This window comes from Agelaius tricolor, unplaced genomic scaffold (genome assembly GCF_023055355.1).
Source record: "Agelaius tricolor isolate 1412-34295 unplaced genomic scaffold, bAgeTri1.0.p SCAF_57, whole genome shotgun sequence".
Classification (NCBI taxonomy): Eukaryota; Metazoa; Chordata; class Aves; order Passeriformes; family Icteridae; genus Agelaius; species Agelaius tricolor.
In genome coordinates, this window is record NW_027269317.1 from 467,139 (window position 1) to 483,060 (window position 15,922).

General features: G+C 47.9%; 3 pseudogenes; 2 read left to right on the top strand and 1 right to left on the bottom strand.

Annotated features, from left to right (window-relative positions):
- Positions 1-9,455, top strand: part of LOC139604976 (class I histocompatibility antigen, F10 alpha chain-like) — a 100,382-nt pseudogene extending 90,927 nt beyond the window's left edge.
- Positions 1-15,922, bottom strand: part of LOC139604941 (zinc finger protein 418-like) — a 284,346-nt pseudogene that overhangs the window by 208,782 nt on the left and 59,642 nt on the right.
- Positions 1-15,922, top strand: part of LOC139604949 (zinc finger protein 79-like) — an 86,844-nt pseudogene that overhangs the window by 65,084 nt on the left and 5,838 nt on the right.

Below are 15,922 nucleotides of genomic sequence, written 5' to 3' on the forward strand. Positions count from 1 at the left end.
GGGAAGGGTGTGGGGAATGTGAGAAGAGCTTCAGGCAGAGCTCAGCCTATTCCTGGTGCCTCCAAAAACGGCGGTGCCAGATGCAGAGATCCCCCTGCAGATCCATGGGGATGCAGAGATCCCCCTGCAGCCCCCAGAGCAGCCACGCTGGAGCACGGGGATGCCTGAGAGGAGGCTGTGCCCCCGTGGCCAGAGGGGCCCCGCTGGAGCAGCCTGTCCTGGCAGGACTGACCCCGGGGCACAGTGACCCACGCTGCAGCACTTGGAGGGGGGCTGTGCCCCGTGAGATGGACTCAGCTTGGAGAAGTTCCTGGAGAAGTCTCCGGTGGGAGAGAGCCCAGGGTGCAGCAGGGGAACGACTCCCGTCCCTGAGCAGAGGGAGAAGCCCCGGGGCATGAAGTGAGCACGGCCCCATTCCCTGTCTCCGGCACTGCCGGGGTAGGAGGTGCAGCTGGAAGGAGGGAGGCGTGGGGGAAGGCTGGATTTAAGGCTCTTCACTTACTTCTCATTATCCTGCTCTGAGTTTTTAGAGTTTTCTGTCAGAAATCTCTCCCCTCGCCCACTCATCCACAGGGCTGGGGCAGTTTTCCCTTTTTGGGGGAAATCAAAGCGATTCCTTGATGCTCCTAATTAGAGGTAGCAGTAGTGAGGCTCCGGGGCTTCTCGCTGACCGGAGCCCCAGAAGCCGCAGTGCTTCGGGAAAGCCGTGGCGGGAGGTGCGTAGAAGTTTGTTTGTGTTTTCAGCTCAATCCCCTCGGGCCCGGGCCCGTTCCAGGGCTGTTCCTCATCTCCGGCTCTGCCCTCACGCAGCCCGGGGGGCCCTGAGAGCGCGGGGCGAGGCTGTGCCGTGTGCAGAGCCCGCCCCTGGCTGCGATTGGGCGACGGTGCCGTCAGTCGCGGACGGCTGACCAATCCACTGAAATGTTCCTCATTTCAGGGATTGCTCAGCAGGAAGGTCAGGAGCTGGAGCTGTCTGGTTGGTTATTCCCAGGGCAGCTTGTAATCTAATGATGCCATTGAAATGAGAAATCGGTTCCGTGGCTCCTGACACGAATTGGTTTGGGTTCCCAGGGGCTGGTCCATGGTGTTATAGGATTTGTTCTGCTGGCCGTTCATCTTTTCTCCATTTTTGGCCGCGCTCTCCAGCAAGGACTGCATCAATTGATGCTTTTCTCTACTTAAATCATCAAATACTTGGATTCCCATCTGATTTCCCTGAACTTGTGGTAGCAAGAACATTTCAGTGCTCTAATACACCCTATATAACACAGACAGTGACAGCACATGTTGGAGTGGGCAGAGGGATGATTCCCCCCCATTTATTTATAGTGAAGTTTTCCCAACATTCTTCATTTGCTGTTTCCCTTTGCAGCTTCGCCCGTTTCTGTTGCAGGGTCAGATATCCTCACCCTGGGCTCTGCCTTGAGCTGTGCAAATTCCATCAGTGCAAGCAGGCAGAGCTTGGGGTGAGGGGCAGAGGGAATGAGCCCAATTCCTGCCCCAGGCAAGAGACCCAGGTCCATTGTCCAGGCTTTGCCCAGCAGTGTTCATTTGCATTTCTAAAGCTCCTCTGCAGGCTGCCTGGAATGAAGCTTCTCTTCCAGAGCATGACTCATATGCGCTCCACCCCAAAAGCCAGGGTTTGGGGTATTTTTAATTTTTGGGGGTTTTTTTGAAGAGTGTTCTATTAACGGTTTGTGAGTTAAAGGGTCACCTTTAAAGCTCTTCTAAACCCAGCCTGGAGGTAAACACCAGAAAACGCGGACCAAAATTTTGCCATCTCCACCAGCCAGGCAAACACACACTGAAAAAAAATCCAAAGCAATAAAGATATTTTCTACTTCTTCTGCCGAGAATCAAAACTGATTCTCACCCCCAAACCTAACTGACAATATGAAAGTAGGATTATTTAGAAAAAACATTCTCATGGTGTAATCTTATTCTAGGCAGCCCAGAGTGTGGGTGTGAGTGAGCCCCAGAGTGGAATTGTGCCGTGGTGCTCCCCAGCAGCTGTGGCAGTGCAGGCCCAGCCAGCGCTGAAGCTGCAGCAGTGGCAGCAAGGCTTGGCCCCAGTGGCTGGAGGTGCCAGGGGAGGGTGGCCAGGATTTCCGAGGGTTTGAGCAGAGGATCTGTGGGCAGGCCCAGGGGCTTGGCCCGCTGTGGAGCCCTGGCTGCTGCTGCGTTGCCTTCAGGGCAGGCTCAGTGGGGGCTCCCATGGTCCTGCTGCAGGCGGGAAGTGCAAATCTCCGGGGCTTCAGAGCCCCTGAGGCCAGGCTGAGGGGTCCCCCCGTGTTCAGCTGTGCTGGCGGCTGTTTCTGGCCTCAGGGACACTTGGCATGGGCCCCTTGGCCACCAGTGGTGCTGCTTTGCACTCCTTAGGCAGGAGCCGATGTCCTGGCTGGGTGTTGGCAACAGCAAAGTGCCAGGGCAGGCTCTGTGCCAGCCCAGCTTCCTGTGGGAGAATATACCTTGATCTCTGATCCAGTACTTGCTGAAGCAGTCAGAATTGCTTTTGCCGCCCTGTTAGGTGCCATGGCGTCAGCAGAAGATATTGAAGCCTTCCTGCCCAGGGCATTTCAGTGCCAGGCTCTTACAAGCACCCACAGCTCCTTGGGTTGAGCTGAGCATGGGGCAGTGACCTGCGCTTTGTCTGATTCCCCTTCCTTCCCTCCCCTGGAACAGGCTGTTGCTTTTAGACACCACTTGTCCTGGTTGCTTCAGAGTACTTTGGAGAGGCTCCATATCTGATCTTCCCTATTTCCCTGGGGCTGCCCACACTTCAGGGTTCACTTCAGCATAGGCCTGGCCAGACATTTGACACAGAGGTACAACAGAACTGGCCTCTGTATCACCTTTTATAATATTAATTTGTGTTCCAAATTTAGCGATCAAATCCCTTCCCAGTAAATCATGATAGCAATTAGGAGCAAATAAAACTTCATGCATTTCAAATCCATCTCCCAGATCTACTAATAGTGGTTGAATAAAACCATACAGCTTTCCCACTTATGCCATGAATAATCAAAGACATTTTGGCCTTTTTTCCCTCCCTTAGGTCTAAGATTCAGAGTGGATTGAGAGGCCCCTGTGTCCATCTGAAAATGCCTCCTCTCAATGCAGACCCACCTGAATGTTCTCAAGGGCTCCAGTGTGGAGGGTCCCTGGTGTGATGGGAGCTGTGACAGCCCTGCCAATCCATGTCCATCACGGGGTGGACTTGCTGGTCCTGAGGGTGCTGCTGTCTGTGCTTGCAGTGTCCTTGTGCCCTGCAGCTGGAGCCCTGATTCCTTGCCAGGGGCTGTTAGGGTGGGCTGTCCCCTGCCGAGGAGGGCAATGCCTCTGCCAGGTGCTTGTGGCCGAGCCCGTGCCCTGGGTGCTGGGGCCCCCTTGGGCCCTGGGGTTGATCCCTCAGGGGCTGTAGGAACTCTGCCCTGGCCTTTGCCTTCAGCTTGGCCTTTTGCTGCTCCCTTCTTGCATTCACCTGCTGGGCCTTTGTGCCCAAGTGCTGCAGGGCCTTCTTCTTCCCCTCCTGCAGCCCCCCTCGGTGCCTGTGGGTGCTTGTCTTGCTTTACAAGACAGGTGTCTGCTTGGGAAGGCAGAAAAAGCCTCTCTTGGAATGGAGAATGCAAACCCCCTCCCTCTTAAGTTTTACAATAGTGAAATCAAGGGTCTCTGAGGCAAAGCTATGGGAATAGGAATACCAGTTCTTTACTAGTGTGTATAATAAAGCAAACAAACAACCACAGCTCCGGCAGTGACAACAAACAGAGCCCGGACCCAGTCGCGGCCTTTCGGCTGCGGCGCTTTCCCCTTGGGTGCAGTTCCGGGCAGGGCCGGCAGGGGCGCTGGTGGCTCCCGCGGGGCAGGGCAGCGCATCCCTGCCATGGGAACCTCTCTTAATGGAAATAGAGCAATCCCTTCATCTAACTCTTTCACTTTTTTACCTTCTATGGCCTTTCTCCCGTGTTTTGAGAAAGAATTTGGAGAGGGCTGCCTTTTAAGTGAGCTCCTAGTGTTTAGATAAGGTGCTTCCTGTAGAGAGAGAGTTTCCCTGAACAGCTGGAGCTGTGGTTACCAAGGGGATGTAACTCGGAGCAGGCCGGGGTCAGGGGAGGATATCCCGGCGAGGCTCAGTGGGAGTGTGGGCAGGGTCTGCTGCCGGAATCGGCAGAGGGGGATCTTCCCGTGGAGACCGAGCCGGAGCGTGGGCAGCCCCCACATGGCTTATGGCGGCTGATCCGGCAGCTCCCGGCAGAGAAAAGGCAGGTGGGAGACCCCGGCAGCAGCGGCGGCGGTGCCCAGCGCAGCTGGCACGGGCAGGGCAGCCGGGGATGGGATGGCTGGGACCCGCCCTCGGTGCGGTCGGCGCGGTGACCTCGGCCCATGCGGCAGGACAGAGCAACCCCCATCTTCCCCAGCATGGCCGGCAGAGCGGCCGCGGGCCGGGCAGTGGGAGCAGGGCACACAAATTCACCGCCAGCGCTGGGGCAGGTGGAGCTGCCCTGGGCAGTGAGCCCGCACCTGGGATGGAAACCGGGGCAGGCGGAACTGAGGCGGGCAGCGAGCCGGGACCCGGGACAGGCGCCTCGGCCGTGAACGGAGGGGGCAAGAGCTGCAGAGGATCCTGAGATGAAGGACTACATTTTGTTCATCACGAAAAAGAGACCAGTGTGTTACAAGAGTTGTCTGCTGACTATTTCTGTACTACTTCATGAGATAGGAGTTACAAGGATACCAGGGAAGGAGTTGCAGGAGCCCACACATAGTCCCACCCAGCAAATGGTACAAACAGATAACTAACAGAAATAACGACCAGGGAAAGGCTGGGGAAAGGGCAGGGGCAGATTAACACCCAGCAGGGAAACCTTTCCCGCTGACAAATGGTACAAGCAGATAACTCACAGAGATAACGACCAGGGAAAAGCTGGGGAAGGGGCAGGGGCAGATAAACAGTCTGCAAGGTAGGATATTTGCTTGCTTAAGCTTGATAGGACACAGTTTGCAAGGCAGGACATTTGCTTGCTTAAGCTTGATAGGGCACATATTGCGTTAATCATAAGATTTTGGTAATTTTCCACGGAGAAGTCACCAAATAAAGACATAGGGTGAAGAAGACGCAGCTGAGGAAGACTCCGCAGCCTTTTATCACCCACCACCAGGAGACAGAAGGATGACCCTCTAGCAACAACCAGCACAGGCGCAGAGAACTCCAAGATAACATGGACTCCTGAAGGATGGAGAGGATAAAAGGACTGAATCAGAAACTAGTTGGCGCGGCAGTAGGTGGAGCTGAGACTCCCCTGTCGCCCAGCGCTGAGCCTTTGCTTACTTAGTATAACTGCTTCAATAATTAATAAATTCTTTGATTGGAAATTGCTCGTTTTGAGTCAATTTTATAACAATTTGGTGCCGTGACTCGGATGAGAGTTTGGATCGAGTAAGATCTACCCAGAGTGGGGGGCGCCTCATCCAGTGCTTTCCGGGTGGCCCCTCTGGGAAGACCTCCGCCACTCTCACCGACGACCCTAAAATATATACTAGTAAGCAAACGGGACAAATTATACCGGTGAACCCCTTAATAATCTGTGCACGGAGTCCGGACGAAGACGCAGGACGCGTGAGTATAAAAGGGAATCCGTTCGGGCGGGGTTGGGATCCCGGAGTGTGGCGGTGGACAAGTGTGAATGAGAGGAGGGCCGGCAGCCGGACTCTCCAAGTGAGTGCGGACCCTTGAGTAGTGCGGTTCCCACAGACCCGCGAGGGCTCGGGCCACGAAAAAGGGGAAGTGAAAGGAATTTGAGAGTGAAAGAAGGCACTCCGGACGAATGGGGCAGGGGAAAAGCAAAACCCCAACCCAAGTCAAACTCCCCCCCATTCCAAGGGACAGTCCCCTAGGATTTATGCTTAGTAATTGGAAGCATTACCCGGGGACCGAGACTAAGGATAGGGCCAGAATGATACATTATTGCATGGAAGTATGGGGTGGGAAAGAGATTTCAAAAAAAGTTTTTTGGCCCGTGTTTGGATCATCTGAAGACTGGGTTCAACAGGACTTGAACCTATGGGTAAATTCTAAAGAGCCCTTCTCGCAAGAGGAGAGTGATTATGCCAAAATATGGGTAGCAAGACCCGAAGTGTATGTTTTCCAATTAAGAGAAGGGAAAGGGGATCCGGACAAAAAGGGGAAGAGGGACAATCATTTGGGCGACTTAATTATAGCACCGCCCCCATATGTCCCACCGCTAGCACCCAATGCCCCACCACCTCCACAACCACCTGCACCAAACAATGATGAAGAGGGTAACCAAGGGGAGGTTAACCAAACCGGTTACCAAGGCCCGATTACAAGGAGCCGCAGTAGGATGGAGACGGGGCTATTCCCTCTACGGGAGATGCCCATGGGTGGACCACAGGCGGGTATAGGATTTATTACTGTCCCCTTGAGTTCAGCAGATGTACGAGACTTTAAGAAGGACATGGGACATTTATTAGAGGACCCTTTTGGGGTAGCCGAGAGGGTCGACCAGTTCTTAGGACCAAACATCTATACCTGGGAAGAAATGCAGTCCATTTTGGGCATTCTGTTCTCTACTGAAGAACGGAATATGATAAGAAGGGAAGGAATGCGTATTTGGGACACGCAGCATGTCCAAGGCCCGGCTGCGGACACTAAATGGCCCCTACAGAACCCCCATTGGGACCACCAAAATGCGGCACATAGAACACATATGCAGGATTTAAGGACCATAATTATTCAAGGGATTAGGGACTCAGTCCCGAGGGGGCAAAATATAGATCGGGCATTCAATGATAGGCAAAAGAAGGACGAGTCACCTACGGAATGGCTCGAGAGATTACGGAGGAACTTACGATTGTACTCCGGAATGGACCCCGATAGCCAAACTTTACAGTCAATGCTGAAAGTTCATTTTGTTTTAAAATCGTGGGACGACATAAAGAAGAAAATCCAGAAGTTAGAGGACTGGCAGGACAGGGGGCTGGATGAACTGCTTAGGGAGGCACAGAAAGTATATGTCCGTAGGGACGACGAAAGGGACCGCAGACAAGTAAAGTTGATGGTCGCAGCAACAGGTGGGGGGAGGTACCAAAGAGAAGGGCGAAAGGGAGGTTCGAATGAACAAAAAGAGAAAAGTATAGGGGAGTCAGAAGGGGTGAAGGTATGTTTTTATTGCGGAAAAAAAGGGCATTTTAAGCGAGAATGTAGAGTCCGAATCAGAGACGAGAAGCAGTTCCAAATGGACTAGGGGGGTCAGGGGCTCTATTTGGTGGGGACCCAGAAAAATCATAAAGAGCCCTTGATAAAACTTAAAGTGGGTCCCCACAACCAAGAAATGGAATTCTTGGTAGATACGGGGGCAGAAAGATCCACGGTACAGAACCTACCAAAAGGATGTACCATCTCTAAAGAAACTGCCACTGTCATAGGGGCGAAAGGGGAACCTTTTGAAGTACGAATCATAAAAAATGTGACTATAGAATCAGGATCCAAAATAAGGATGGGAAATCTATTATTGGTACCCGAGTCAGATTATAATCTGCTCGGGCGAGACATGATTATAGAATTAGGGATTAGTATAGGTGTAGATAATAAGGAATTAAAAATTAAATTATGCCCTTTAAGGGTAGAAGATGAAAAGCAAATTAACCCCGAAGTCTGGTACACGCCTGAGAGCGTGGGACAGCTAAAAATCACTCCATTTTCGGTAACTATCAAAAATCCGGATGTCCCCGTCCGAATTAAGCAATACCCATTATCCCCAGAAGGGAGACGAGGATTAAAACCAGAAATAGAAAGGTTGTTGAATAATGGATTGTTAGAACCCTGTATGTCTCCCTTCAATACTCCCATCCTACCAGTTAAAAAGCCAAACGGCACCTATCGATTGGTGCATGATTTAAGGGAAATAAACAAGCGAACTGTAGCCCGGTTCCCAGTGGTGGCAAATCCTTATACCCTCTTGACTAAACTGGGGCCTGAGAATTTATGGTACAGTGTTATAGATCTCAAAGATGCCTTTTGGGCATGCCCTTTGGCTAAAGAAAGCCGGGATTATTTTGCATTTGAATGGGAAGACCCCGATACAGGAAGGAGACAACAATTAAGATGGACGGTACTCCCTCAAGGATTCACTGAGTCCCCTAATCTCTTCGGGCAGGCTTTAGAGCAAATTTTACAGGATTACCAAGCGGGGCCAGGGGTTACATTAATCCAATACGTAGATGATCTACTCCTGGCGGGGCAGCAGGAAGAGAATGTACGGAAAGAAAGTATTAAGTTATTGAACTTTTTAGGATTAAAGGGATTGAAAGTCTCCAAGGCAAAACTACAATTTGTCGAAGAAGAAGTAAAATACCTAGGCCATTATCTAAAGAAAGGAGAGAAGAGAATAGACCCCGAACGAATACAGGCGATTTTAGCATTACCAATTCCAAGAAATAAGAGACAAATCAGGCAAATACTTGGACTAACTGGTTATTGTCGTCAATGGATTGAAAATTACAGTAGTAAGGCGACTTTCTTGTATCAGAAACTTACTCAAGAGGGACTCCTAAAATGGGATCAGGAGGACACCGAAAGGCTGCAAGAGCTTAAAGAAAGCCTAATCCATGCCCCGGTATTAAGTTTACCTAATACTAATAGACCCTTCTTTTTGTTCATAAACGTAGACAAGGGGGTCGCATATGGGGTCCTTACTCAAGAATGGGCAGAGAAAAGGAAACCGGTGGCTTATCTATCAAAGATCTTGGACCCAGTAAGCAGAGGATGGCCTACGTGCTTACAAGCAATTGTAGGATGTGCTCTTTTGGTAGAAGAAGCCCGGAAAATTACATTTAATAGCAGCCTGAAAGTACTGTCCCCCCATAACATACGGGGAGTCTTACAGCAAAAGGCTGAAAAATGGATCTCAGATGCAAGGCTTCTAAAATATGAAGGAATATTAATTGAGGCTCCAAATTTAACTCTAGAAACTACTAATATCCAAAATCCAGCTTCCTTCTTATATGGAGGACCAGAAGAAGCACTAACACATGATTGTATAGTGACTATAGAAGAACAAACAAAAATCAGACCAGATTTGGAAGAAGAGGAATTGGAAAAAGGAGAAAGACTGTTTGTGGATGGATCCTCCAGAGTAGTTGAGGGAAGGAGAAAATCAGGATATGCTATCATAAGGGGACCCAACCTGGAAGTGATAGAATCGGGACCCCTTAGTGGATCCTGGTCCGCCCAAGCATGTGAACTATATGCTGTACTACGAGCCCTGGAATGGTTAACAGGAAAAGATGGGACTATTTTTACGGACTCGAAATACAGCTATGGGGTAGTCCATACATTTGGCAAAATATGGGAGGAAAGAGGACTAATAAATTCACAAGGGAAAGATTTAGTTCACCGTAAATTAATATTAGATGTGCTCAGTGCCCTACGAAAACCCCGAAAAATAGCTATAGTTTACCTGAAAGGTCACCAAAAAGGACTGGATTTGAGAAGTAGGGGAAATAATGCAGCTGACCAGGAGGCTAAACGGGCTGCCCTGAGACTCCTCACTTTGCAGGAAAACATAAAACACTCCCAAATGCCAGAACCTGACCCCGACATCAAGTTTAATAAAGAGGAAGAGAATAAAATACAAAAACTAGGAGCTAAAAGGGATGCACAAGGAGCATGGAAATTAGCAGATGGCAGAGAAATAATACCCAGAACATTGGCACATAGATTACTGACTAAGATACATCAAAAAACACATTGGGGATCACAGGGACTGGTAGATTATTTTGCTGCAAAATATGTGAGTGTGGGAATCTGGGACATTGCCAAACAAGTAACCAGAGGATGCCTAATTTGCTTACAAGTAAATAGAAAAAAATTTGAGAAAATTACCGGAGGGAGGCCGACTGCTAGCGAAAAGGCCTTTCTCCCACATCCAGATAGATTTCACCGAGCTCCCCAAAGTAGGGAGAACCAAATATTTATTGGTCTTGGTGGACCACCTAACACATTTTGTGGAAGCCTTCCCAACCGTAAGAGAAACAGCCAAAGTAGTTACGAAAATATTGATGGAAGAGATAATCCCGAGATATGGGGTCCCAGAAGTCATTGACTCAGATAGAGGGCCGCATTTTATTTCCCAAGTTACCCAAAACTTAGCAACAGCTCTGGGCATACGGTGGGAACAACATGCCCCCTGGCATCCCCAGAGCTCTGGACGAGTTGAACGAATGAATGGGGAAATAAAAAAGCAATTGACCAAACTGGTAGCAGAAACCAATTTGACCTGGGTTAAATGTATTCCTCTAGCGTTGCTAAATATAAGAACAAGACCTAGAGCTGATTTAGGGGTATCACCCTTTGAAATGATGTATGGGATGCCATATAACCTAGAAAATCCTAACGAACATCCTGTCATTAATGACACATGTACGCAAAAATATTTGGTGGAATTGACAAAGTACAGAAAGGCATTATGGGAAAAAGGTATGTTAGCACAACGGCCTCCTTTAGATTTTATCTTACACCAGGTACAGCCAGGAGATTGGGTGCTCGTGAAAAGCTGGAAAGAAAACCCCTTGACTCCAAGGTGGGAAGGACCGTTCCAAGTACTCCTCACCACAGAAGCAGCCATACGAACCGCTGAAAAAGGATGGACTCATGCTAGTCGCATAAAAGGACCGGTAAAACCCCCTCACAGCTGGGAGGTTTGCAGTCTCCCGGGAGAAACCAAATTAAAGCTGAAACGAACTGATAAATGATTTGGATAGTAATCTGGGTTGGAGATAACCATTATCTCCAAACCCAGCTAATAGGGAATCGGGAGGCTCTTGGATATTGCAAACTCTTAGAGGACGAGTTAAGAAAGCCCTACTTTAAGTCCCCGAGATTAGAACATAAAGGGCACCCATGGTGGAAGGGGGAAAAAGCACAAAACAAAGATATAAGGTTAAAGTGTAACTGGTTAGATTGTGACTGTCACCCCCTTGTATGCTTTTCCTGTAAATTGTGTCACGAACCTTGGTGGTCTCATTGTCGGAGTGGTAGAACACCTAGGGGAATTTGCACGCCGTGCTATGAGAAAGAGAGGAGACTAACTTCTATCATTCTTAGTAGCAGAGTTGCTACGGGGGAGGTAAAGCTTGGATCTGACGAGTGGTGGGAAACCTTTTCCAAAGGGGTAAATCCTGATCGGTTCTGCTACCACCCTAACGAACCGATCCCCTTTCTCCTGGACATCCTGGAAGTGGTGTGTCAGAAGAAGGACCCCAATTTGCGGCGTGACCTCTCATTAATAAAAGCTGATAACTGGGCCGCCAGTGCTAAAAAGTGGAAACGGGAGGTTTATCCGGCTCCTGAAGAATACCTCTGCTGCCGAGAAGATGATAAACCCCGAGGCTCGCAGCAACCGAGTCGTCGGGCGAGGCAGAGAGGTAATAACCAGTGGAGTCCGTCGGAAGCCTCGACCCCCATATGGGATGTCCAGGAAATGTTGGCCGTCCTGCCCCAGGATTGGTAACCCACCACTGGGGAAACCAAAGGTAAAATTTAACCTGAGCTCCGACAATGACAGCCCCAAATTACAAGCCTTAATTCTTTTCTGGTGCATTGTAACAAGTTCAGGGGCAGAAGGGTATTCACATCAACCCTTCAAATGGTCACTGATTAGATGGGAAGACCAGTATGTTATCCAGACCAAAATCACATCTGGCGCACCCAGCTTTTTATGTACTTTGTGTGATTTAATACCTGTAAATCCATGTTTAAATCAGTTTGGATATTATTTTTGTCCAAGCTCAAACCCGGGAAAAGGGTATTGTAACTATCCAGGACACTTTTACTGTGCTTATTGGGACTGTGTATCAGTAAGCTCCTTTGGGGGGAACGAGGACGGGTTTATCAGAACTGGATGGGGTCCATACGGGTGTACACAGCCCACTTCCACATATACCCAGAAAGAAGGAGGGTTAGATGGAACATGCAATATGATTTACATTAATGTGACAAAACCACATGACCAAGTCTGGTTATTAGGGAAAATGTGGGGAGCCCGATTATGGGAACCAGGGACAGACAGAGGGGGGCACTTTATAATCCAAAAGACAACCGTGCCACACGACCCTGAACCAATTGGACCAAACCAGGCGATAGCTGGAGAACTAACGCTAGGAGAAAATAATGGAAATGAATCAGAAACAGCCCCAATCACTAGTCTTCCAGAAATGTATAAGCAAAACTTTACTAATTCGACCCAAGGACCTGAAAACCCGGGAGAAGGGGACTTGTGGAAAATATTACAGGCCACTTTCCTAGTCCTGAATGAGACCCATCCAAATCTAACTAAGGAATGTTGGCTGTGTTACACCGTAAACCCCCCGTTCTATGAAGCCATAGGGGTAACAGCAAAAAGCAGACGAGTAAATGGGACCAACCCAGCTAGGTGCCTATGGAAAAAAGAAGGAGAAGAATTGAGAGGGATAACCTTGGCAAGGGTAACGGGGAGAGGAAGATGTATAGGACGAGTACCAGTGGAAAAACGACATCTATGTCAGGTTATGGGGAATTTGAGTGACCCTAAGAAACCTGCCAGCTGGATACTGCCAGCAGCAAATACTAAATGGGTCTGTAACACTCTCGGAGTCACCCCATGTATAAATATAGACCGATTTGATGAATCCAGTGACTTTTGTATTCAAGTATTGATAGTACCCAGAGTCCTTTACCACCCCGTAGAGTACGTTTATGAACAATATCAAAATATAGGACCCCACATAGTGAAACGGGAAATATTCACAACCTTCACTGTAGCAATGTTACTAGGAATAGGTGCAGCCGGGACAGGAACAGGAATAGCCTCACTCATACAGCAACACCGAGGATTCCAAGAACTAAGAGCCTCTGTAGATGAAGACCTCAGGAGAATCGAAACCTCCATCAAAGACCTCACAGAATCATTAGATTCCCTAGCAGAGGTAGCCTTACAAAATCGAAGGGGGTTAAATCTATTATTCCTGCAACAAGGAGGACTATGTGCTGCTTTAAGAGAAGAATGCTGCACATATGTAAACAAGAGCGGAATTATACGGGACTCAATGGCAAAACTACGGGAGGGGCTAGAAAGAAGACAAAGAGAAAGGGAAGAACACCAAAGCTGGTATGAATCTTGGTTTAACTATTCTCCTTGGCTTACAACTTTATTATCAACGATAGCAGGTCCACTACTTCTCTTACTATTGGGACTCACGTTTGGCCCTTGTATTTTTAATAAATTGATTAGCATTGTAAAAGGCAGATTAGAAGCTGCTCACCTTATGCTCATACGAGCAAAATACGAAACCTTGAAGATGGATGATCCAGAAGAATCTCTAGAGCTCAGCAAAAGAGAATTAGAGCGTTTTGATGAACAAAATTGAGTATCAAAACAAAGGGGGGATTGAGATGAAGGACTACATTTTGTTCATCACGAAAAAGAGACCAGTGTGTTACAAGAGTTGTCTGCTGACTATTTCTGTACTACTTCATGAGATAGGAGTTACAAGGATACCAGGGAAGGAGTTGCAGGAGCCCACACATAGTCCCACCCAGCAAATGGTACAAACAGATAACTAACAGAAATAACGACCAGGGAAAGGCTGGGGAAAGGGCAGGGGCAGATTAACACCCAGCAGGGAAACCTTTCCCGCTGACAAATGGTACAAGCAGATAACTCACAGAGATAACGACCAGGGAAAAGCTGGGGAAGGGGCAGGGGCAGATAAACAGTCTGCAAGGTAGGATATTTGCTTGCTTAAGCTTGATAGGACACAGTTTGCAAGGCAGGACATTTGCTTGCTTAAGCTTGATAGGGCACATATTGCGTTAATCATAAGATTTTGGTAATTTTCCACGGAGAAGTCACCAAATAAAGACATAGGGTGAAGAAGACGCAGCTGAGGAAGACTCCGCAGCCTTTTATCACCCACCACCAGGAGACAGAAGGATGACCCTCTAGCAACAACCAGCACAGGCGCAGAGAACTCCAAGATAACATGGACTCCTGAAGGATGGAGAGGATAAAAGGACTGAATCAGAAACTAGTTGGGGCAGCAGTAGGTGGAGCTGAGACTCCCCTGTCGCCCAGCGCTGAGCCTTTGCTTACTTAGTATAACTGCTTCAATAATTAATAAATTCTTTGATTGGAAATTGCTCGTTTTGAGTCAATTTTATAACAGATCCCACTCTCTTTCTGACTTTTCCTCTTGTTCCCCTCCCTTTCATTTCCCCTTGTTCTCTTCCTGTTTTGTCTAGGGGCTTTCCGATACTTTAAAGATTTTTATTCTCCTAAAATCTACTGTCTAACCTATGGCATATTCTCTTTCTTCTAGATTAAATGGGTTTTTTTACAAATAAATCCAGAACCTAACAAATCTAAACTTCTGCTTAGATACTTTGAAATGGTCGACGAGCTAACTCACGACCTCCTAATGTTGTTTTTCTCATCACCTTTTTATTTATCCTTTGGCAAATTAAGCATCTTTCAGTTTCTTGCTTTGCTACTCCAAAAATCCCAGTGCACCCATAGTTCCTTAAAAAATGATCACACAAAGCTTGAGTACCCCAGTGGGTTTTCTGATGCATGTCTTCTAATATTTTCCTAGTAAGCACATTTTATTAAGTAATTGTCTTCCATCAAGAAGTTTCCATTTCCCTGATTTATCTTGTTCACTTCCTGTCTTGTTTAATTCTTTTTCTTGGCTTCCCTAAACTTTGGAATTTCCAGTTTTTCCTCGTTTGGAGTTAATATTAACATAACTCACTCAGCTCCACTTTCTGCTGCATCCTTGGCTTCGTCATCTGCCAAATTATTTCCTCTTATTTCTGGGGTCTTTCCCTTTTGGGGTTCCTCAATATGTACTATAGCTATCTCTTTTAGGTAATTTTAATGCCTCTAAAACCTCTGAAATAAGTTCCTCATGTACTAAACCTTTTCCTCTTGAATTAAGTAATCTTTTTCCTTTCCAAATTTTTAAAGGTATGTACTACTCTAAAGGCATACCTTCAATCAGTAGATATGGTTCCTTTATTTTGTGTTAAATATTCTAGTGCTCTTTTTAAAGTATATAATTCACGAGTTTGAGCTTACTAGTTTAAGGTTAATTTCCCTTTTTCCACAGTTTGCATGTTGTTCCCATCAACTACTACATACCCTGTACTTTCTCCTTTTGCAAGGAGTTGTATCTCTGTTAGCTAACATAACTGCCAAAGGCCTATTTTGGGGTATCTCTGCTAGTATGCTTGTATTCCCTTTTTTTTTTTTCTTTTTTTTTCCCTATAATCCAACTTACTGGTTTTCTGTCTCATTTTTCAAGATCTCATCTATTCATCTTCTGCCTCTGTTTTTCACTTTCACTAACAACCTAAATACAACTTTTCTTTCAACTACACACTTAAAAATAAAAAACCTTTTTCTCACACTACTTTCAGTGCAATCCACCTCTCTCCAAGGAGATATAGTGAAGCTTAAAATGCACAATCTACATTACATATACTTTCATTTGTCTACATTCACTCGCTTCTATTTCTCATTCACTTCCACACATTTTTTCACACGCTCAGGACACAAAGTGGATCCCTGTTGACAGAGAATCGCGGCTCCCTGTGGCCCCCTCCCCTTGGCGTTGGCCTCTGGGTCTCAGTATCTCCCGGCCTCCTGGGAGGGCCCTGACTCTGCTGCCTCCGGTGCCCGTTCACCTGTGAGGCTGATTTGTGTCACTCACACTCTTCAGCTACGGCCCCCTCACAGGCCCGGGGGGACAATGGCCCGTTTGCAGTCACACACATGCTCTGTCGCAGCCCCCACCCACCCAAGGGACAATGGCTTATTTGTGGGTCACACACACCTCTTTCCACAGCCCCCCCTTCCCACCTGCC